The following is a 24756-nucleotide window of genomic DNA, read 5'->3' on the forward strand; positions in this document are numbered from 1 at the left end:
CATTTTCCGGACTAAAATCTAAGCATTTCCCCCGAACCATTGTAAGCCAATTCTTTGGGTCCGGGTTCACACTTTGATCATGGTTCTTGGTGATCCATGCATTGGCATAGAACTCTTGAACCATTAAGATTCCGACTTGTTGAATGGGGTTGGTAAGGATTTCCCAACCTCTTCTTCGGATCTCATGTTGGATCTCCGGATATTCACTCTTTTTGAGTTTGAAAGGGACCTCGGGGATCACCTTCTTCATGGCCACAAATTCATGGAAGTGGTCTTGATGCACCCTTGAATAGTGGTAAAAATTAGTTTAATTTCTTGTTTTGATTGATTTGTTGAGTTTATTTAGTAGTTTAGTAGGTTAAATAAGGTTTTATGGTGTTTTGGTAGCTGCTTGGAGGTTTGGAATGCTTGATTGATGCAAAAACATGAAAAATCTTGAAAAACAGAGCACCAACCCATGCGTGTGCGTACATGACGCGTACGCGTGCCCCAGCATTTTCAACTATCCACGCGCACACGTCACCCATGGGTACGCGTGGATCAAGAAGTTTCATTCCTCCATAGATTAACCCGAGAGTTGTGCCTTGATAAACCATTATTTTATGATTCGTATTGTGTTTAATTGAGTGGTTTTTATCAAGTCTTTACCCACTTATTCATATGATTAGCATGTATTTACAATTCCTTCCCAAATTGCTCTATGATTGAAAACCTGCTTTCTAAAGATCTTTTAATTGTATATTTTTATTCTCCTTCATACCATTCGATGCCATGATCTATGTGTTAAGTGTTTCAGGCTTCATAGGGCAGGAATGGCTTAGAGAATGGAGAGGAAGCTTGCAAAAAGGGAAGGAGCACAAGAGATAAAGGAGACAAAAAGTGAACAGCGACGCGCACGCATAGCTGACGCATACGGCGATTTGGACAAAATCACAGCAATGCGTACGCGTGCTGGACGCGTATGCGTGGATTGGAGTTTGCGCAAACGACGCGAGCACGCGCCTGACGTGCATGCGTGGAGAGGAAAATCGCTGAATGACGCGTACGCGAGACCGACGCGTACGCGTGACATGCGCGATCTGCAGAAATTACAGAATATGCTGAAGACAATTTTGGGCCGCGTTTTGACCCAGATCTCGACCCATAAATACAGATTAAAGTCAGGGAACATGCAGAGACTCAAGGAGGAGATCATACACACATTTTTAGGTTTAGATGTAGTTTTTAGAGAGAGATGTTCTCTTCTCTCTCTTAGGATTAGGATTAGGATTAGGATTTCATCTTCTTCAAATCACAGGTTCAATGTTCTTTTTATTATTTTCCCAATTTGGTTTATGAACTCTTTATGTTGGATTTGATTTTTTTATTATTATTTGAGATATTTCAGACATATTACTTTATTTAGTTTCTTATATTCTTGGTTCTGGTTGATTAATTGGTAACTCTTGAGTTGTCAAACTCATTGTGATTGATAATTAATATCTTTGCTGATTGATTTAGATTCCTATAACTCTAGTCTTTCCTTAGGAGTTGACTAGGCCTTTAGGTGTTAATTTAATTTAACCACTTGACTTAGTGGGAGCAAAAAATATAATTTTCATCACCATTGATAAGGATAACTAGGATAGGACTCCTGATTTTCATACCTTGCCAAGAGTTTTCTTAGTTATTGATTTCTTAATTCCTGCAATTTATTTCTCTTGTCCAAACCTTTCTAAAACCCAAAAATACTATTTTCCATAACCAATAATAAAACACACCTCCCTGCAATTCCTTGAGAAGACGACCCGAGGTTTGAATACTTTGGTTTATAAATTTTGTTGGGTTTGTTACTAGTGACAACCAAATGTTTGTACGATCGAATTTTCTGTTGGTTTAGAAGCTATACTTACAACGTGATTATATATTTGTGCAATTCTTTACCGGCAGGAAATCCGATTGTCAAAATGGCGCCGTTGCCGGGGAATTGCAAACGTGTGCCTTATTATTGGTTATTGTAAATATTTTTCTTTTACTTATTTATTTGTTTTTGTTTTCCCTTTTTATTTCTATTAGCTACTATGAGTTCTCACCCCTCTCACTTTGAGTTTGGTTCTGATTTTGTTGAAAGGAATGGAAGCTATAACAGGAACTTGCATCCAGGTCAAGGCAATCAAAGATGGACGGAGCCGCGAGGATCTGATCAACCCTTTAGGCAACAACACCCTCCAAGATACCATGGACCACGACCCTTCCAGAATGCATCTCAAGGCAATAGATATAGTGGACCCCCTGTGGCTACCAACAAGCCCCATCATATTCCTACGAACCACCTTCTCAACACAGCTTTGAACCACCACACTCACAAGCCTCGTTTCACCATTCACCACCGTATGACCTTATCCACCCCAATTCCAATCCAATTACTCCCAAGAACCACCACTTCCCTATGTACCATGTCCATATCCATCACCTCAAGAATCAAGGGAGCATTTCAAGGAAACAGTGGAAAGACTTAATGCAACCCTTTGCCAACTGGACCAAGCAATAAATCGATTACCTTCCCAATGTTCGGACATTCAAGGAACCCCCATGACTTCATGTGGGCAATATCATGAAGAATGTAGCATGAAGGAGATACTAGAAACTCCGGTAAACAGTAAGGAGCATGAATTTGTACCGGAACAATTGGAGGAAACCCAAATTATTCAAGAAGAAGAAGTATTGGCTGAAGATTTAAGAGATGATGAACCTCCATGGGAATCCAGAGTTGTGGAAAATTCTGTCAAGGGCGTTATAATTAATGCTAAGGAGGATATTGCACAACCCCCAAAGCAGCTAACTTATGAAGAACTGGACGGAACAACCCAAGACGCGAGTTTCCTTGAGAATGATAACCACGAGTCAAGTTCTCCTAGTAATGAACTTGCATCCGCAAGTGAATTCTTTGAGACAGAAGAATCTTCCCCTGAGTGAATACGAAGATGATGCTGAGGTAGACTTTTCTCAACCCCGAACTTATGACTCAAGTGATGAGGAAGATATCAAAGACTTTGATCAAGACATGGTTAAAATTGAAGAAGTTTGCAAAGAAGTGGAGGAATTCACAAAAGACCACAAGGGAGTAGAGCTTGCAAAACCACTGGAAACACCTATCCCAAGGCCATTACCGCCCAATACAAACTTCAAGTGGGTAAAATCCTTAGCTTTTATCTTTATTTTTTCACTTGAATATGGTTTACTTGAAATAGATGACCAGCTTAGAGCTCTTTGTGGCTGTAAGAGTAAAAGGGAATTGACTCGCACTCAGAGCTGGTATGCGAGATTCAATGAGGCTTCGCACTTCAAATTGAGGTGCAAGGATTGGTGTCAAGCTCAATTGTATGGGTCTCAGAAGCTGTTTGGTCACTGCAGTGAGAATTCAGATTACTTATCACCTGGCTAGAAAAATGCAGATAAAGACAAAGACGGGTGTAAAAAAGCAAAGTTTGGGATCCTGGAGTCTATTCTGACATTCAACACCCCAGGAGCCTTGAAACCTGTTTGAAACTGTTCAAGGGCTTTACGTGCCTTGTTTGGGATCCCGGAGGCCGTTGCCATTCCAAACATTGGTGGAGATTTCTGGATGAATTCAAGCACAAGCCACCATAACAGGAAGTCCATCAAATGTCCAACTTAAGGACTTTAACTAAAAGTGCTAGGTGGGAGACAACCCACCATGGTATGATCGTTCCTTTTTTAGTTTTAATTCTAGTCTATTTTGTTTGTTTTTGAGTTTTATTTTCTCTTATTGAGCCTGGAATTGTTCATAACATCTGCATACTGCATTCTGCATTTTGCATGAAAAAAAGGGTGAACGACGCGCCGGCGTCTACGATACGCACGCACCGTTTGTGTAGTGAAACTGAATAGAGAGTTGTGCGAGAGACACGCGGGAGTGGTGCGTGGCGCACAAGCCACACCATGTGTACGTGTGCCACACGCGTACGAGCCCCCTGCAAAAAGATCAACCCATGCGTAAGTGTTACCGACGCGTCCGCGTGGGTGTGTTAATCGGCGTTATTGGGGTTTCGCACAGAAAGTTGTGCGGGAGTGCGGATGGCCTCGTGCGTTTTGCACGATCCCTAATTGCGCGTACGCGTGAGGGACGCTCTCGCATCCCTCCCCTATACGCTCACCCACGCATCCGCGTGTGTGACGCGTTCGCGCCGTTAGCGCTGTGCACCTTGCACGTAGCGCGCCGCCTAATCAGTTTTCTTTTCTTCTCTTTTGAAATCCTATTTCTTTCTTCTATTCCTCCCTCTTCTCTTCTTCATTCTTCTTCTACCTTTTGCACTTTTCTCCCCTCCCTTCTCAACCCTATTATCTTTCACTTTCTTCTACTTAATTTATTTGCATACTTTCATTCATCTTTTAATTACTACATTTAATTATTTTTTCTTAATTTTCTCTTTAGTATAATTATTTAGGGTCTCTTCCTCTCTCTTCTTCATGCATTTTTATGTTGGTGTTGGAACTTTATTTAGGTCTTCCATTATTACTTGTGGATTATTATGGAGTTGTTTGACAATTCATATTAATTGTTTTCGGAATGCTTGCATGTTCCAATTTCATTCTCCCCCTATCATATTAAACATGCATACTACGTGTTTGTGCAAAGCCCGTATGGCATTATGAATTCTTAATTATTCTATCCTTATACTCTAATACCTGTTTTTCACCAAACCCTTCCAATATTTTATTAACTAAATATAATTGTCAATACAAACATTATTGTTAGTTTCTTACGACTGATAATACATTTTGGCTTTTAATGCTTGATCTATGCTACTCATGCCTTTGCCCGCATGCCAATAAACATCTTGCATTTAATTGCCTCAATTTATCATGCTATGTTTCCATTGATGTCCTAATTTTATGGAGTCGCGACCATGTGTTAACGACATTCTTCTTTACTTTGGCATGATTATCACTCGTACTGCCCTCTCCCTTGCTCTATCCCTTTGACTTCATGTCCCTTTCTCTTCTCCCTTTTCAGGATGGCCACCAGGAAGGGTAAAGAGAAAGACTCTACAACGAGCACTAGCTGAGGAACCACAACCCCCGCCCATGATAAACCACTATTTTATGGTTTATCTTGTGCTCACTTAAGTGGTTTTTATCAACTCTTTACCCACTTATTCATACTATTTGCATGTTTTATATTTTCCTTCCTGATTTTGTGCTTTGATTGAAAACATGCTTCTTTGGACTTATATTTGCTTATTATTAATCCTCTCATATTACCATTAGATGCCTTGATATGTGTGTTAAGTGTTTTCAGAGATTACAAGGTAGGAATGGCTCAGAGGATGGAAAGAAAGCATGCAAAAGTGGAAGGAATACAAGAAGTTGGAGAAACTGCTAAGCTCTCCAGCCTGACCTCTTCGCACTCAAACGGCTATAACTTTAGCTACAGAGGTCCAAATGACACGGTTCCAGTTGCGTTGGAAAGTTAACGTTCGGGGCTTCGATTTGATATATAAGTTGTCATAGCTGCCTCGACGCCAGGCGACGCGGATGCGTAGATCACGCGGCCGCGTGACCTAGCAGGAACACAACCCACGCTAACGCGTGGACGACGCCTCCGCATCACTCTTCCGCGACCTGTACAGACCAGAAAGCGCTGGGAGTGATTTCTGGGCTGTTTTTGACCCATTTTTCAGCCCAGAACACACATATTAGAGGCTATAAAGTGAGGGAATGCATCCATTCATAATCAGGCTCTCATAATTCACCTTTCATGTTTTAGATGTAGTTTTAGAGAGAGAGGTTCTCTCCTCTCTCTCTTAGGATTAGGATTTAGGACTTCTCTTAGTCTTAGGAGTGACTCTCAATCCCAGGTTCTTTATTTTTATTTATCCCAATTTAATTTATGAACTCTTCCATGTTACAGATTACTCTTTTAAATTAATGTTATTTGAGATATTTCAGTTTAATATTGCTTTCTTTTATTTATGTTATTGTTGTTCTCAATCTGAAGACAGTTTTATTCCAGTAGCTTCAATTTCCTTTCCTTTTGGTTTTGGTTAAGAAATCAGTAACTTAGGAGTTATCCAATTCAACAGCATAATTGATAATTGTTATATCCTCTAATTGAATTGAACTTCAATAATCCCAATCTTTTCTTAGGAATTAACTCGGATTTGAAGATCAAACTAATTAGTCACTTGACCTTCCTCTGCTTTAAGTAAGGGTTAACTAAGTGAAATTGAGATTCAATTTTTATTATCATTGATAAGGATAATTCGGTCTGGACTTCCAATTTCTAATACCTTGCCAAAAGTTTATGTTTATTGTTATTATTTTATTCCCTCTGCCATTGCCTTTCTAACTTTTTACCTTGATCCAAAAACCCCAAAACATACCTTTGCATAACCAATAATAAGAACATACTTCCCTGCAATTCCTTGAGAAGACGACCCGAGGTTTAAATACTCGGTTAACAATTTTTAAAAGGGTTTGTTACTTGTGACACTCAAAATGTTTGTATGAAAGAACTTTTGAAGGTTTAGAAACTATACTTGCAACGAGGATTTATCCGCAAATTTCTAGACCACGCAAAAGTTTTCTCATCAAAATGGCGCCGTTGCCGGGGAATTGCAAACGTGTGCCTTATTATTGGTTATTGTAAATATTTTTCAAAAAAAAATTTCTTTTGCTTGTTTATTTATTTTTGTTTTTAATTTTTATTAATTACTATGAATTCTCACCCCTCTGGTTTCAAGTTTGATTCCAATGTTGTTGTTAGGAATGGAAACTATAATGAGAACAGGCATCAAGGTTAGAAGAATCAAAGATGGGAGGAGTCACAAGGATTTAATCAACCCTCATGGCAACAACCACCTCCAATGGATTATCAACAACCATCACCATACGCCTATGAACCCCCTCCTCAACACAACTTTGGACCACCAAACTCACAAGCCCCTTTCCGCCATTCACCTCCATATGACCCTAACCCTCAACCACCATACCAACCACCTTATGAGCCATATGAACCATATATAGAACCACCCCAATTCCAACCCAATTACTCACAAGAACCACCACTTCAATATTCACCATCTCCATATCCATCAATCCAAGAGCACTATGATCCTATTTATGAAAGCTGAGTGCATCAAGAGACAAATGATCGTCTTAAGGAAACAGTGGATCGATGTCAGGCAACCATTCATCAATTGGGGCAAGCAATAATGAGTCAATTAGCTTCCCGACGTTCAGACACTCAAGGAACCCCCATGGCTTCATGTGGGCAATCTAATGATGAACGTAGCATGAAGGAGACACTAGTAACACCGGTGGACAGTACGGAACATGACTTTGTACTGGAACAAATGGAGGAAGCTGTAATTATCAAAGAAGAAGAATTGGTTGAAGACTTAGGAGATGTTGAACCTCCATGGGAAAGTCAAGTCATAGAACCCCCTTCCAAGACATTTGAAATTGATGCTTAGGAGGGTGTGCAACCTCTAAGGCATATCACAATTGAAGACTTGGAAGAGTTTGATCAAGAGATGGAGATTCAAGAAGAAGAAGCATAACCTCCCATGCCCTTGGAAAGCAATGAAGATGAGATTGAATTGAAAGAGAGCTACCAAGAGGAGGAGGTTGAAATTAAAGAAGCTTGCAAAGAGGTGGTAGTTATCAGAAAAGAGCACAAGGGAGTGAAGCTTGCAATTTCATTAGAAACACCTCCCCCTAAGTCGCCATCATCCTTCACAACATTCTAGTGGGTAAAATTCATATCCCTTAGCTTTCTAACCCCACTTGAATATGGGCTACTGGAGACGGATGGTCAACTTAGAGCTTTTTGTGGCATCAAGAGTAAGAGGAAGATGGTCGGTGGTAAGAATTGTCCTGTAAGGTTCATCATGGTTGGAAGATTTAAGTTTAAGAGAAAAGGTTGGTATAGAGCTCAACTGAATGGGTTTAGGAAGTTGTTTGGCCACTTACGTGAGAATTCAGACTGCTTGCTACCCGGATGGAACAATATTATTCAACCAAAAGACGGGTGCAAAGGCAAGGTCTGGGACCCCGGAATCCATTCTACCAATCACCACTCTTGGGGCCTTGTCACTTGCTTCAACTTGCTTGAAGGCTTTCTGCGCCTAGTTTGGGACCCCGGAGGCTATTGGAAGCACAAGCATTGTGGGGATTCCTGGATCAGTACAAGCACAAGCCACCATAGCAGGAAGCTCATCAAATGTCCAACTTAAGGACTTTAACTAAAAGTTCTAGGTGGGAGACAACCCACCATGGTATGATCTTTCCTTTATTCAATTATAATTTTATTTAGTTTTGTTTAATTTTGAATTTTATTTTATTTCATTGAACCTGGAGTTTTGCATAACATTCATATTAATATTGCATTCTGCATATTGCATATAAAATAAATAAAAAAAATGGCACGCGACGCGATCGCATCAGCGACGCGTCCGCGTCGCAAGGAGAGGGGAGAAAATAAAAACAAACAGAGAGTCACGCTGGAGCGTGGCAGGAGGCGTGCCAATGGCATAAATCACCCCACGCGACCGCGTCATATGGGAATAATGGCCTCCCACACGACCGCGTGACCCACGCGGCCGCATGACCAAGATTTCGACGTCAAAGTGGTGCACACCCGAAAGTTGTGCGAGAGTGGTGCGGGATTGGTGCTGAACGCATAATCCTTCCCACGCGGCTGCGTGACCCAGGCGACCACGTCATATTCCTTTAAAGCCCACTCACGCGATCGCATGCCCCACGCGATCGCGTCACTTAAAATTTGGCACTAATATGATTCTGAACAGAGAGTTGTGCGAGCGCGAGGCTGCCTGCGCGCCAGTAGCATAAAACGTGTCACGCGACTGCGTCGATTAATTTATAGCGCAAGTTGCGTGACCGCGTGCCCCACGCGATCGCGTCACTTGCGCCGCACAGCTTATCCTAATTTGCCAAATATCTTATCTTTTCTTCCCCAATCCTAATTTTTCCTCCCTCACTCACTTCTTTCCCTTCTCATTTTTCTTATTTTTCTTTTTATTTTATCTTAATTTATTTGCATATCTCATTCATTGCATTTTAAATTTGTGCATATTTTTATTTTCTTTTCTGAATTTTTTATTTTTCCATTGGTGTTAAATATCTTTTCTTATTCAACTGTTGCATCTTTTCTTGAATTTATTTTGGTAACTTGTTTTATACTGTTGGGCAATACTATTTAAGTCAATGTTAATCTTTTATGTTATTTGTATTAATTTTTCATTGACATGAATTTATATTGTCTTACACTCTCTTCCCCATTGTTGTACATTTTGTACCACTGGCATGCCATGGCTTCTATTGTTTTCTCACGTACATGTTGAAGCTTCCATGTAAATGAGACCCTTATCATTTGGCATTAACACCCATACTTTATTTATTTTCTATCTTTTGGGTTACTTTTCTTCTTCTTCTCTTCTTTCAGGCTGGCCACCGAAGACGGAAAAGGGAGAAACTTCTATAAGGAGAGACAGACAAGTCCATCTGCAAAATCTTGAAGAAAAGCATCAGTTGCAACAACCCGTCCACCTGCACATCTCAGCATGCACCAAGGACGGTGAAATCTTTAAGTGTGGGGAGGTCAATACCGATCTCCATGGGTTAGTACTTTCTTGTCTCAACACCAATGTTTAAATTTTCTTTGTAGATTAGTTGTTGTATTTGCATAATTATCTGATTTTTTTGCATATTTTATCACTTGGTTGAAGTAATAATTTCTTTTCCAAGAAACTTTTTATAACATTTCACTAATTTGAATAAAATTTAATGTTACACTTGTTTGAAGAAATATTATTTTGGAACATGGTTTAGAGTTCGAACACACAAAACTTGTGAGATTTTTTAGCCTATTTGAATTGGTTGCATTTTATCAACCAAAAATTTTGTTTTAGTGTGTATTTTTCTCTCTAAAATTGTGATCTTTGTCTTGCCTAATTCTATATTTCCATTTATTTGATGTATGCATGCACTTATATGATAGAGGCCTTTGTTTCACTGATCTTACATACCCATATGTCCTTACCTTTCATTATCCCTTGCAAACCAATGTTGAGCCTATTATACCCCTTTATTCTTTACTTTATCACATCATTAACTCTAAGCGGAAAACAATAATGTCCTTAATTTGAATCCTTGGTTAGCTTAGACTAGTGAGAATGCTTATGAATTAAGTATGGGGAAAAGTGGGTTTGTAAACATCTGGTTTGAGAATTGAGTATGTTAGAATTTTCTGAAAATGTGAAAGAAATGTTTAGGACATGTTCATGCATTCAATAAATTAATCATATGCATTGAGAAAAAAATAAAAAAATAAAAATAAAAATATATAAATAATAAAAAAAAGAGCAAAATAAGTGAAAGGGGACAAAATGCCCCAAAGTAAGTGGTGAAAGCAATGCATATGAGTTGTACTTGAAATTAAAATGCATGAATATGTGGAAAACATGGTTAATGGATGGTTAGATGTTGTATTATGATTACATGGATTGTTTAAGTGGGAAAGTTTCAGTTAATTAAGGATTCAGATTTTAGTCCACTTGACCAAATACAATCCTACCTTGACCCTAACCCCATTACAACCCTTAAAAGACCTCTTGATATGTGTATTTATGCATTAAATTTTTGTTGATTGGTAGAAGAAAAACAAGCCTTAGAAAGCAAGGTTAGTAGAGAATTGAGAGAATCGAACCTTAAACACTTGAGTGATTAGAGTGTATACACTACCAGTGAGGGTTCGATGCTCAATTCCTTGTTCCCGGCTTTCATGAGCTATTTTCTTCTTGCAAGTCTATTTGTACTTCATTTTTATGATTTGAATTAGTGAAATCCAGTTCATGTATGTTCTTAAAAGATTTATTTACTTTTTAACCAAGTAGGTAGAAACATTTTTGCATGTAGTTGCATTCATAGGTTGTATCTCATACATTCTATCATTCCTCTTCATCTTTATAGTTTCTCTTGAGCTTAGCATGAGGACATGCTAATATTTAAGTGTGGGGAGGTTGATAAACCACTATTTTATGGTTTATCTTGTGCTCAATTGAGTGGTTTTTATCAACTCTTTACCCACTTATTCATACTATTTGCATGTTTTATATTTTCCTTCCTGATTTTGTGCTTTGATTGAAAACATGCTTCTTTGGACTTATATTTGCTTATTATTAATCCTCTCTTATTACCATTAGATTCCTTGATATGTGTGTTAAGTGTTTTCGGAGATTACAAGGCAGGAATGGCTCAGAGGATGGAAAGGAAGCATGCAAAAGTGGAAGGAATACAAGAAGTTGGAGAAACTACTAAGCTGTCCAGCCTGACCTCTTCGCATTCAAACGGCTATAACTTTAGCTACAAAGGTCCAAACGACGCGGTTTCATTTGCGTTGGAAAGCTAACGTCCGGGGCTTCAATTTGATACTTAATTTTTCATAGCTGCCTTGATGCTAGGCGACGAGAACGCGTGGATCACGCGGCCGTGTGACCTGGCAGGAACACAACCCACGCTAATGCGTGGACGATGCCTCCGCGTCACTCTTTCGCGACCTGTATGGACCAGAAAGTGCTGGGAGTGATTTCTGGGCTGTTTTTGACCCAGTTTTCAGCCCAGAACACACAGATTAGAGGCTATAAAGTGAGGGAATGCATCCATTCATAATCAGGCTCTCATAATTCACCTTTCATGTTTTAGATGTAGTTTTAGAGAGAGAGGTTCTCTCCTCTCTCTCTTAGGATTAGGATTTAGGACTTCTCTTAGTTTTAGGAGTGAATCTCAATCCCAGGTTCTTTATTTTTATTTATCCCAATTTAATTTATGAACTCTTCCATGTTACAGATTACTCTTTGAAATTAATGTTATTTGAGATATTTCAGTTTAATATTGCTTTTTTTTATTTATGTTATTGTTGTTCTCAATCTGAAGACATTTTTATTCTAGTAGCTTCAATTTCCTTTCCTTTTGGTTTTGGTTAAGAAATCAGTAACTCAGGAGTTATCCAATTCAACAGCATAATTGATAATTGTTATCTCCTCTAATTGAATTGAACTTCAATAACCCCAATCTTTTCTTAGGAATTAACTCGGATTTGAAGATCAAACTAATTAGCCACTTGACCTTCCTCTGCTTTAAGTAAGGGTTAACTAAGTGAAATTGAGATTCAATTTTTATTATCATTGATAAGGATAATTCGGTCTGGACTTCTAATTTCTAATACCTTGCCAAAAGTTTATGTTTATTGTTATTATTTTATTCCCTCTGCCATTGCCTTTCTAACTTTTTACCTTGATCCAAAAACCCCAAAACATACCTTTGCATAACCAATAATAAGAACATATTTCCCTGCAATTCCTTGAGAAGACGACCTGAGGTTTAAATACTCGGTTAACAATTTTTAAAGGGGTTTGTTACTTGTGACACCCAAAACGTTTGTATGAAAGAAATTTTGAAGGTTTAGAAACTATACTTGCAACGATGATTTATCCGCAAATTTCTAGACCACGCAAAAGTTTTCTCATCAGCCCACTTGCACATCTTTGCATGCACCGAGGACGGTGCAATCTCTAAGTGTGGGGAGGTCGATACCGATCTCTGTGGGTTAGTACCTTCCTGTCTCAACACCAATGTTTAAATTAATTGTTGCATTTGCATGTTTGTTTGATTTTGTGCATATTTTACCACTTGGTTGAAGTAATGTTTTCTTTTTCAAGAAAACTTTCTATAGCATTTCACTAATTTGAATTAAACTTTTCGAAAAAACTTGTTTGAAGAAATATTATATTAGAACATGATTTAGAGCAAGAACACACAAAACCAGTGAGATTTTGAGCCTATTTGATTGGTTGCATTTTATCAACTAATATATTTTATTTTATTTTTGTGTGTTTTTCTCTCTAAAATTGTTTGTCTTCCTTAATTCTATATTTCCATTGTTTGATGTATGCATGCACTTATATGATTGAGGCCTTTGTTTCACTGAGCCTACATACCTATACGGCCTTACCCTTCATTACCCTTTGCAAACCAATGTTGAGCCTATTATACCCTTTTGTTCCTTATTTTAGCTCATCACTAACTCTAAGCGAAAAACAATAATGTCCTTAATTTGAATCCTTGATTAGCTTAGACTAGTGAAAGTGCTCATAAATTAAGTGTGGGGAAAGTGGATTTGGAAATGTTTGGTTTGGGAATTAAGTATGTTAGACTCTTTGTGAAAATATGAAAAATATTGAGAACATGTTTATGCATTCAATACCTTAATCGTATGCATTGAGAAAAACAAAAGAAAAGAAAAATAATAAAAAAAGGAGAGAAAAAGAAAAGAAAAAGAGCAGAAAAATAAAAAGGGGACAAAATGCCCAAAGTAAATGGTGAAATCAATGCATATGAGTTGTACCTAAATTTGAGATGCATGACTATGTGGTAAACATCGTTAATGGGCATTTAAATTCTGCGTTGTAATTACGTGGATTGTCCTAAGTTAGTTGGGAAGTTAAGTTAATTAAGGATTCAGATTTTAGTCCACTTGGCCAAATACAATCCTACCTTGACCCTAACCCCATTACAACCCTTAAAAGACCTCTTGATGTGTGTATCTGTGCATTAATTCTTTGTTGATTGGTAGAAGAAAAGCAAGCCTTAGAAAACAAGGTTAGTAGATAATTGAGAGATCAAACCTTAAACACCTGAGCGATTAGAGTGCATACACTTCTAGTGAGGGTTCGATGCTCGACTCCTTGTTCCCTGCCTTCATGAGCTATTTTCTTCTTGCAAGTTATTTGTACTTTATCTTGTGATTTGAATTAGTGAAATCCAGTTCATATTTGTTCTTGAAAGATTTATTTACTTTTTTTTCACCAAGTAGGTAGAATCATTTTAGCATGTAATTGCATTCACATTCATAGGTTGCATTGCATGAGTCTTGTTTTTCCCTACTCGTTTATTTTATCTCCTTAAGCTAAGAATGAGGACATGCTAATGTTTATGTGTGGGGAAGTTGATAAACCATTATTTTATGATTCATATTGTGTTTAATTGAGTGGTTTTTATCAAGTCTTTACCCACTTATTCATATGATTAGCATGTATTTACAATTCCTTCCCAAATTGCTCTATGATTGAAAACTTGCTTCCTAAAGATCTTTTAATTGTATATTTTTATTCTCCTTCATACCATTCGATGCCGTGGTCTGTGTGTTAAGTGTTTCAGGCTTCATAGGGCAGGAATGGCTTAGAGAATGGAGAGGAAGCATGCAAAAAGGGAAGGAGCACAAGAGATAAAGGAGACAACCAGCGAACAGCGGCGCACGCATGGCTGATGCGTGCGCGCGATTTGGACAAAATCACAGCGACGCGTACGCGTGGATTGGAGTTTGCGCAAACAATGCGAGCACGCGCCTGATGCGCACGCGTGGAGAAAAAAATCGTTGAATGACGCATACGCATGACCAACGCGTACGCGTGACATGCACGATCTGCAAAAATTACAGAATATGCTTAAGACAATTTTGGGCCACGTTTTGACCCAGATCTCGCCCAGAAACACAGATTAAAGTCAGAGAACATGCAGAGACTCAAGGGAGGAGATCATACACACAATTTTAGGTTTAGATGTAGTTTTTAGAGAGAGAGGTTCTCTTCTCTCTCTTAGGATTAGGATTAGGATTAGGATTTCATCTTCTTCAAATCACGGGTTCAATGTTCTTTTTATTTATTTCCCCAATTTGGTTTATGAACTCTTTATGTTGGATTTGATTTATTTTATTATTATTTGAGGTATTTTAGACATATGACTTTTATTTAGTTTCTTATATTCTTGGTTCTGGTTGATTAATTGGTAACTCTTGAGTTGTCAAACTCATTGTGATTGATAATTGGTATCTTTGCTGATAGATTTAGATTCCTATAACTCTAGTCTTTCCTTAGGAGTTGACTAGGCCTTTAGGTGTTAATTTAGTTTAACCACTTGACTTAGTGGGAGCAAAAAATATAATTTTCATCACCATTGATAAGGATAACTAGGATAGGACTCCTAATTTTCATACCTTGCCAAGAGTTTTCTTTGTTATTGATTTATTAATTCCTGCAATTTATTTCTCTTGTCCAAACCTTTTTAAAACCCAAAAATGATGTTTTCCATAACCAATAATAAAACACACCTCCCTGCAATTTCTTGAGAAGATGACCCGATGTTTGAATACTTCGGTTTATAAATTTTATTAGGTTTGTTACTAGTGACAACCAAACGTTTGTACGATCGGATTTTCTGTTGGTTTAGAAGCTATACTTACAACGCGATTATATATTTGTGCAATTCTTTACCGGTAAGAAAAATCCGATCGTCATGCCTACATCGCATGAACTTTGTGCCTGAGGCACAAGTCAACCCACGCATAAGCGTGAAGAACGCGTACGCATCGATTTTCTCGGGCACCACCCGCGCGCACGCGTATTCGTGGATTACCTCCCTTCATCACACTTATTTTCTTCTCCTCTCTTTATTTCTTTCCTTCTTCTTTCTTCTTCCCTTCTCCTACCCCTTACCCAACACTACCAACACCATTTACAACCACTCTTTTTAGTTAGTTAGTTGTTTAGTTAGTTAAATTTTCATTTTATTTTCTCTTCTTCTTTAATAAGTGTTGGATTATTAATCTTGTTTACTGTTTATTGTTGCTGATTACTGATGAGATGTTATCTTAACATCATTCTGTTAACATTCATTGTTGGTTCATTATTGATGTCATAGTTTGTTACTTGGTTTTGAGTTCTTCATGCTTGATTTTGTGAATACCAAGTACATGTGATAGTGCCTTTAGAGCTTGTTAATCCTTTTGAATTGCATGATTTGGCCACCATGTGATTTGAATCTTATTCTTTTATTAGGCAATTTCTTGTTAGATGTCATGCATTTTTCTTAATGTATTGTGTTTCATGATCATATGCATCCATATGTTATATATTTGTTTGAATGCTTTCATGCTTCTTTATTGCTTGTTTGGTTGTTTTGACCCCCAAGTTTAAAGCATATTAAGCACACTAGAATGAGTGAAGTACATGCTCTTCATTGTGTAATTGTGACTTAGCTCTCTATGATGGTATGTGTGTTCTAAAAGGCACCTAATTTAGAGTTCCCACACCTATTCTTCATCAATGTCACACTAATTCACTCACTCAATTCTAGTGATTTACCTCATTCTAATAATGTATGCTTCCTTGCTTTTGCATTTACCTTTCTCACCATCCTGCCTTCTAATTTCAGGATGAGTCATCCTAAGCAAAAACAGAAGCGGGAGAAAGAACACGCATCAACCGGTTGACCTACCAGCTGAAGGTAGCAACTCGGAAAGTCGCCGTACCCCCTTGCTCATCTTTGAGTGCACCGAAGACGGTACAAACTTTTAAGTGTGGGGAGGTCGTCCGATCGTTCGGTGCTTTTGGGTGACAAGTTTTTAATCCCAACACTTTTGCATTTCATTTTAGATCTTTTAGGATTTTTTAGTTACATCTTCTTATTTTCGCATATACACACAATAAGCTTAGTCAAAATAACGAAATTTTTCAAGGAATTTATCTATAGGGCACCTCAATTAATTCGAGTAAAAACTTTTCATTAAACTTGCTTGAATTATATATATATATATATATATATATATATATATATATATATATATATATTGTGGATCATGTTTTGAGCTAAGAACACAAGCTTGTGAGATTTGAGCTTAATGGTGTGGTTACATCTTATAACCACTTATTTCCTTCTTGTGTGCATTATTCTCTTCCTATGATTGTAATCTTTGATTTGTTTGATTCTCTATGTCCAATACATTGTGTATTCATGCACTTATGTGATTGAGGCCATTATTTTATTTAGCTCACTTACCCAAATAGCTTACCTTGTATCAACCATTGTTAACCAATTTTGAGCCTATGCTTAACCCAATTGTTCTTTATTTTAGCACATTACAAGCCTAAAGCGAAAAATAATAAAAATCTGTTGTTTGGATATTTGATTAGCTTAGGCTAGTGAGAGTATTTATTATTCAAGTTTGGGGAGGATTGGGAACATTGGTTAGGATAAAAGTATTTCTATATTTGGGAAATTGGGTGCATACTCATGTATTGATTAAATGTATAGACCTTATGCATTGATGTTCTTGTACAAAGTTTGAAAGAAAGAAAAAGGAGAAAAAATAAATGGAAAAAGAAAGAAAGAAAAAAAAAGAAAAGTAATAAAAAGGGGACAAAATTCCCCAAGATAAAGCTCAATAAAGATCAATGTATAGGTGTTGTGAAGTGAAATAAAAATGCATGAGTATGTGAAAAAGTAAAGAATGGGTAGTTAGGTTAGTATTTATTTGTATAGGTTGTCATAGGTTAGGTGGGGAGTTTAAGTTAATCAAAGATTCAAATTTCAAGCCCACTTGACCAAATATGCATCCTACCTTGACCTTAACACCATTATAACCTTATGGAAAGACCTCATGATAATTGTATGCATGCATGAAATAATTGTTGATTGTTAGATGAAAAATAAATCTTTGAAAGCATGATTAGGGAAGAATTGAGTGAATCAACCCTAAACACTTGAGCGACTAGAGTGCAAACACATTCGGTGAGGGTTCGATTGCTCAATTACATGTCTCCACCTAGAATCATCACTTTTCTTGCAAGTTTGTAAAAGCATTTAATAACTCAATTCAATTGTGGATTAGATTTGATTGCTATCACTTTAGCCCTTAAGCTTATATATGTTCTCTTGGGAATTGATTTGTTTTGACCAAGTAGTTGCATTCATGTAGATAGTTGCATTTAGATAGATTGCATTTAGTTAGTTGTTACATTGAATAAATGTTGATACCCTTTGTTTTCTCTTGATTTTAGCATGAGGACATGCTAAGGTTTAAGTGTGGAGAGGTTGATAAACTCCATTTTTAGGGTTTATCTTGTGCTCAAATTAGAGGATTTTATCACCGTTTACCTACATTTATCCAATGGAATAGCATGGTTTCATGATTGTCTCCTAATTTGTACTTAAGTGTGAAAACATGCTTTTTTAGGCCCTTAATTGCTAATTTTGATTCACCTTTGATTCCACTAGATGCCTTGATATGTTTGTTAGTGAATTTAGGATGGAAAGGCTAGGAATGGATCAAAGGGATGATGAGGAAAAGCAAGCAAGTGAAGAAATAATGGAAAATCAAGGATTTGGGATGAACTCATCGACACACAAGCGCAGCTGACGTGCACGCGTAGAATTGAAGTCGCATGGCGACGCATACGCCTACATGATGCGTATGCGTGGATAGGACACTGCCAAGCGATGCGTACGAGTACACGGCGCGTATGCGTCGATGTTCGCACGTGACTCACTTAAAGGCAAAATGTTGGGGGCGAATTTTGGGCTTCCCAAGCCCAGATTCAACTCATTTCTGAGGCTATTTAAGGCAAGATTCAAGGAGGAGTCAACACATTAGATTCATTCAACACATTAGTTTAGTTTAGTTTAGTTTTGGAAGGGAAAGTTAGTTTTCTAGATATAGAAGCTCTCTCTTCCCTCTAGAATTAGGATTAGATTTAGGTTAGAATTTCTTAGATTTAGGCTTTAATCTTTGCTTTCATCTACTTCTACCTTTGAATTTCTTGTTTCTACATCTTGTTCTTCTATTCTCTTGTTGTGATTTCTTCCATTTTATTTCTATACATTGTTGTGGATCTACTCTTGTTCCTTTTATTTTCTTTTAATGCAATTTGAGGTAATTCCTGTCAATTGTGTTTTCTTTGCCTGTTGTTATTGATTCTTTGCAATTAGTTATTTTTAGAATTCATTCTTGTTGTCAATTTACCATGCTTTCCCTTTATGCCTTCCAAGTGCTTGATAAAATGCTTGGAGGAATGTTAGAGTAGAATTTTATGTTATTGGATTAGGATGATAACTTAGGAATTTTTGAGTTACTAATGTCCAAGTAATTGATGATTGGGAGCCATTAACTCTAGTTCTCACTAATTGAATTAGTGGAGAGTTAGAACTTATGAACTTGGATTGATATAGCTCATTTGACTTTCCTTTACTACTTAGTTAGAGGATGATTTAATGGGATTGATCCTTGCTACTTCTCATGTTGTGGTTAGTGATAAGGATAGAGATCCTTAACTACCAAACCTTACCAAGACCGTTTTATCATTTGATTTTTATTACGATTTACTTTTCATAATTCTCATCCAAAACCCCAAAATATACAAATCATAACCAATAACAAGAACACTACTCTACAATTCCTTTGAGAGACGACCCGAGGTTTAAATACTTCGGTTATTAGGATTATTAGGGGTTTGTTACTTGTGACAAACAAATTTTTGTATGAAAGGATTATTGTTGGTTTAGAAACTATACTTGCAACGAGATTTTATTAGTGAAATTCTATACCACACAAAAATCCGATCATCAACTTGACGCTCTGTCACGCGTACGCGTCACTGAACAAAATCCTGGTTACACGTACGCATCATCGACGCGTACGTGTCGCTCGTCTGCTGCACTAGGCACGTGTACCCATCGCCCACGCGTACGTGTCGCTGCCAGCTTCTCAAAACTCCAGTTTCTTGTGTTCCTTCCACTTTTGCATGCTTCTTTTCCATCCTCTAAGCCATTCCTGCCCTGGAAAACCTAAAATCACTTAACACACATATCACGACATTGAATGGTAATAAGAGAGGATTAAAATTAGCAAATTTAAGGCCAAAGAAGCATGTTTTCAATTATAGCACAAAATTAGGAAGGAAAATGTAAAACATGCGAATTATATGAATAAGTGTGAGAATAATGGATAAAATCCGCTCAATTCAATACAAAATAAACCATAAAATAGTGGTTTATCAATCTCCTCACACTTAAACATTAGCATGTCCTCATGCTAAGCTCAAGAGAAAATATAAAAGAGTGAAAAGGAATGGTACAAATTATGAAATGCAACTTATCTATATGAATACAACTACTTGCAAAATGCTTCTACCTACTTGGTTAAAAGTAAATGAATATTCCAAAAATAAATATAAACTAGATTCCACTAATTCAAATCTTAAAATAAAATACAAGTGGACTTGCAAGAAGGCTGCTCGTGAAAGTCGGGAACAAAGAATCGAGCATCGAACCCTCTCCGGAAGTGTATACACTCTAATCACTCTAGTGTAAGGTTTGATTCTCTCAATTCTCTACTAATCTTACTTTGTAAGACTTGCTCTTCTTCTACCAATCAACAAAAATTTAATGCACAAATACACATATCAAGAGGTCTTTTCAAGGGTTGTAATGGAGTTAGGGTCAAGGTAGGAATGTATTTGGTTAAGTGGACTAAAATCTGAATCCTTGATTAACCTAAACTTCCCACCTAACTTAAGACAATCTATGTAATCAGAATATAAAATCTAACTACCCATTAACTATGTGTTCCACATATTCATGCATCCTAATTTGAGTACAACTCATAAACATTGCTACCACCATTTACTTTGGGGCATTTTGTCCCCTTTTATTATTTGCTCTTTTTCTTTTTTTTTTCTTTATGCATATGATTAAGGTATTGAATGCATAAACATGTCCTCAACATTCTTTTCACATTTTTATAAAAAGTATACAACAATGATGAGCGGATAATTTATACGCTTTTTGGCATTGTTTTTAGGTAGTTTTTAATAGGATATAGTTACTTTTAGGGATGTTTTCATTAGTTTTTATGCTAAATTCACATTTCTGGACTTTACTATGAGTTTGTGTATTTTTCTGTGATTTCAGGTATATTCTGGCTGAAATTGAGGGACCTGAGCAAAACTCTGATAAAAGGCTGACAAAGGACTGCTGATGCTGTTGGATTCTGACCTCCCTACACTTGAAATGGATTTTCTGGAGCTATAAAACTCCAAATGGCGCGCTATCAACAGCGTTAGAAAGTAGACATTTAGAGATTTTTAGGAATATATAATAGTCCATATTTATTCGTGATTAAATGACGTAAATTGGCACTCAACGCCAGTTCCATGCTGCATTCTGGAGTCAAACGCCAGAAACACGTCATGAACCAGAGTTAAACGCCAAAAACACGTTACAACTTGGCGTTCAACTCCAAAAGAAGCCTCTGCATGTGTAAAGCTCAAGCTCAGCCCAAGCACACACCAAGTGGGCCCCGGAAGTAGATTTCTGCATCAATTACTTACTTCTGTAAACCCTAGTAGCTAGTCTAGTATAAATAGAACATTTTACTATTGTATTCAGTGTCTTTTGACCACGTTACATCTTTGGTCTCGGTTTTATTCCATTATTCATCTTAGGAGACTATTGATCACGTTTTGGGGGGCTGGCCATTCGGCCATGCCTGAACCTTCATCACTTATGTATTTTCAACGGTGGAGTTTCTACACACCATAGATTAAGGGAGTGGAGCTCCGCTATACCTCGAGTTTTAATGCAATTACTACTATCTTTTATTCAAATTCAATCTTATTTTTGTTCTAAGATACTACTCGTACTTCAACCTGATGGATGTGATGATCCGTGTCACTCATCATCATCCGTCCCTATGAACGCGTGCCTGACAACCACTTCTGTTCTACAAGCGAAAGCTAGAGTGTGTATCTCTTGGATTCCTGATGTATGACGCATGGTTGCCCTTGCTTGACAACCGAGCCTTCCATTCCGTGAGATCAGAGTCTTTGTGGTATAAGCTAGAATTTATGGCGGCATTCATGAGAATCCGAAAAGTCTAAACCTTGTCTGTGGTATTCCAAGTAGGATTCCGGGATTGAATGACTGTGACGAGCTTCAAACTTGCGATTGTTGGGCGTGATGACAAATGCAAAAGAATCAAGGGATTCTATTCCGACATGATCGAGAACTGACAGATGATTAGCCGTGCCGTGACAGAGCATTTGGACCTTTTTCACTGAGAGGATGGGATGTAGCCATTGACAACGGTGATGCCCTACATACAGCTTGCCATGGAAAGGAGTAAAAAGGATTGGATGAAGGCAGTAGGAAAGCAGAGATTCAGAAGGAGCACAGCATCTTCATACGCCTATCTTGATGTTCATCATGATCTTCAAAGTGTTCTTGGTGTTCATCTTGACATTCACAGTGTTCTTGCATGCATCATTGGTTTTGATCCAAAATTTTCATATTTTGGGTCATATTTGTGTTTTTCTCTCTCATCATTAAAATTCAAAAATAAAAAAATATCTTTTCCTTAATTCTCTCAAAATTTTGAAAATTTGAGTTGACTTAGTCAAATTTTTTAAAAAATTAGTTATTTCTTGTAAGTCAAGTCAAATTTTCAAATTTTAAAAATGTTATCTTTTCAAAACTTTTTCAAAAATTAAATCTTTTTCATTTTCCTTATTAATTTACGAAAATCTTTTAAAATATTGTTCAAAAATCTTTTTCTTAGTTTTATCTTTATTTTCGAAAATTATGCTAACAATTAATATGATTGATTCAAAAATTTGAAGTTTGTTACTTTCTTGTTAAGAAAGGTCCAATCTTTAAATTCTAGAATTATATCTTTTAGTTTCTTGTTAGTCAAGTAATTAATTTTAATTTTAAAAAAATTAAATCTTTTCCAACCATATCTTTTTAATCATATCTTTTTATCATATCTTTTTCAAAATTTTATCTTTTCTTTCAAAAATTTGATTTCAAAATATCTTCTTATCTTCTTATCTTTTCAAAATTGACTTTCAAATCTTTTTCAACTAACTATTTGACTTTTTGTTTATTTCTTATTTTTTTCAAAATCACCTAACAACTTTTCTCTCTAATTTTCGAAAATACCTGCCTCTTTTTCAAAAATTTATTTTAATTAATTAATTATTTTAAATTTTAATTTTAATTTTATTTATTATCTTAATTTTCGAAAATCATTAACTCCTTTTCAAAATTGTTTTCGAAAACTTCTGTCTCTCATCTTATTCTATTTATTTATTCATTTACTAACACTTCTCTTCATCTCAAATCTCTGCCCCTATCCTCACCCTTGTGTTTGGATTCTCCTTTCTTTATTCCCTTCTTCTTCTACTAACATAAAGGAATATCTATACTGTGACATAGAGGATTCTTCTTCCTTTTATGTTCTCTTCTCTTTCATATGAGCAGGAACAAGGAAAAAGGCATTCTTCTTGAAGCTGATCCAGAACCTGAAAGGACACTGAAGAGGAAACTAAGAGAAGCTAAATTACAACAATCCAGAGACAACCTTACTGAAATTTTCGAACAAGAAAAGGATATGGCAGCCGAACCCAACAATAATAATGCAAGGAGGATGCTTGGTGATTATACTACACCTACTTCCAAGTTTGATGGAAGAAGCATCTCAATTCCTGCCATTGGAGCAAACAATTTTGAGCTGAAACCTCAATTAGTTGCTCTAATGCAACAAAACTGCAAGTTTCATGGACTTCCATCAGAAGATCCCTACTAGTTTTTAACTGAGTTCTTACAGATCTGTGAGACTATTAAGACTAATAGAGTAGATCCCGAAGTCTACAGGCTCATGCTTTTCCCTTTTGCTGTAAGAGACAGAGCTAGAGCATGATTGGACTCTCAACCTAAAGATAGCCTGGACTCCTGGGATAAGCTAGTCACAGCCTTCTTGGCTAAATTCTTTCTTCCTCAAAAGCTGAGCAAGCTTAGAGTGGATGTTTAGACCTTCAAACAAAAAGATGGTGAATCCCTCTATGAAACTTGGAAAAGATACAAGTAGATGACCAAAAGATGTCCTTCTGACATGTTTTCAGAATGGACCATGATAGATATATTCTATTATGGTCTATCTGAGTTCTCTAAGATGTCACTGGACCATTCTGCAGGTGGATCTATTCACCTAAAGAAAACGCCTGCAGAGGCTCAAGAACTTATTGACATGGTTACAAATAATCAGTTCATGTACACTTCTGAGAGAAATTTCGTGAATAATGGGACGCCTCAGAGGAAGGGAGTTTTTGAAATTGATGCTCTGAATGCCATATTGGCTCAGAATAAAATGTTGACTCAGCAAGTCAACATGATTTCTCAAAGTCTGAATGGATGGAAAAATGCATCCAACAGTACTAAAGAGGCATCTTTTGAAGAAGAAGCTTATGATCCTGAAACCCTGCGATGGCAGAGGTAAATTACATGGGTGAACCTTATGGAAACACCTATAATTTTTCATGGAGAAATCATCCAAATTTCACATGGAAGGATCAACAAAAGCCTCAACAAGGCTTTAATAATGGTGGAAGAAATAGGTTTAGCAATGGCAAGCCTTTTCTATCATCTTCTCAGCAACAGACAGAGAATTCTGAGCAGAGCACCTCTAACTTAGCAAACTTAGTCTCTGATCTGTCTAAGGCCACTTTAAGTTTCATGAGTGAAACAAGGTCCTCCATTAGAAATCTGAAGGCACAAGTGGGCCAGTTGAGTAAGAAAATCACTGAAACTCCTCCTAGTACTCTCCCAAGCAATACTGAAGAGAATCCAAAAAGAGAGTGCAAGGCCATTGATATAATCAACATGGCCGAACCTAGAGAGGAAGGAGAGGACGTGAATCCCAATGAGGAAGACCTCATGAGACGTCTCTCAAGCAAGAAAGAGTTCCCTATTGAGGACCCAAGGGAATCTGAGGCTCATATAGAGACCATAGAGATCCCATTAAACCTTCTTCTGCCATTCATGAGCTCTGAAGACTATTCTTCC

General features: G+C 37.1%; 1 non-coding gene across 1 annotated transcript; it reads right to left on the reverse strand.

Moving 5' to 3' along the window:
- Positions 1-23704: 23704 nt before the first annotated feature.
- On the reverse strand, positions 23705-23808 carry LOC112793310 (small nucleolar RNA R71). Its single transcript, XR_003198008.1, has one exon. It is a non-coding gene; the product is annotated as a small nucleolar RNA R71 (small nucleolar RNA).
- Positions 23809-24756: the final 948 nt, after the last annotated feature.

Source organism: Arachis hypogaea, chromosome 3 (assembly GCF_003086295.3).
Source record: "Arachis hypogaea cultivar Tifrunner chromosome 3, arahy.Tifrunner.gnm2.J5K5, whole genome shotgun sequence".
NCBI lineage: Eukaryota > Viridiplantae > Streptophyta > Magnoliopsida > Fabales > Fabaceae > Arachis > Arachis hypogaea.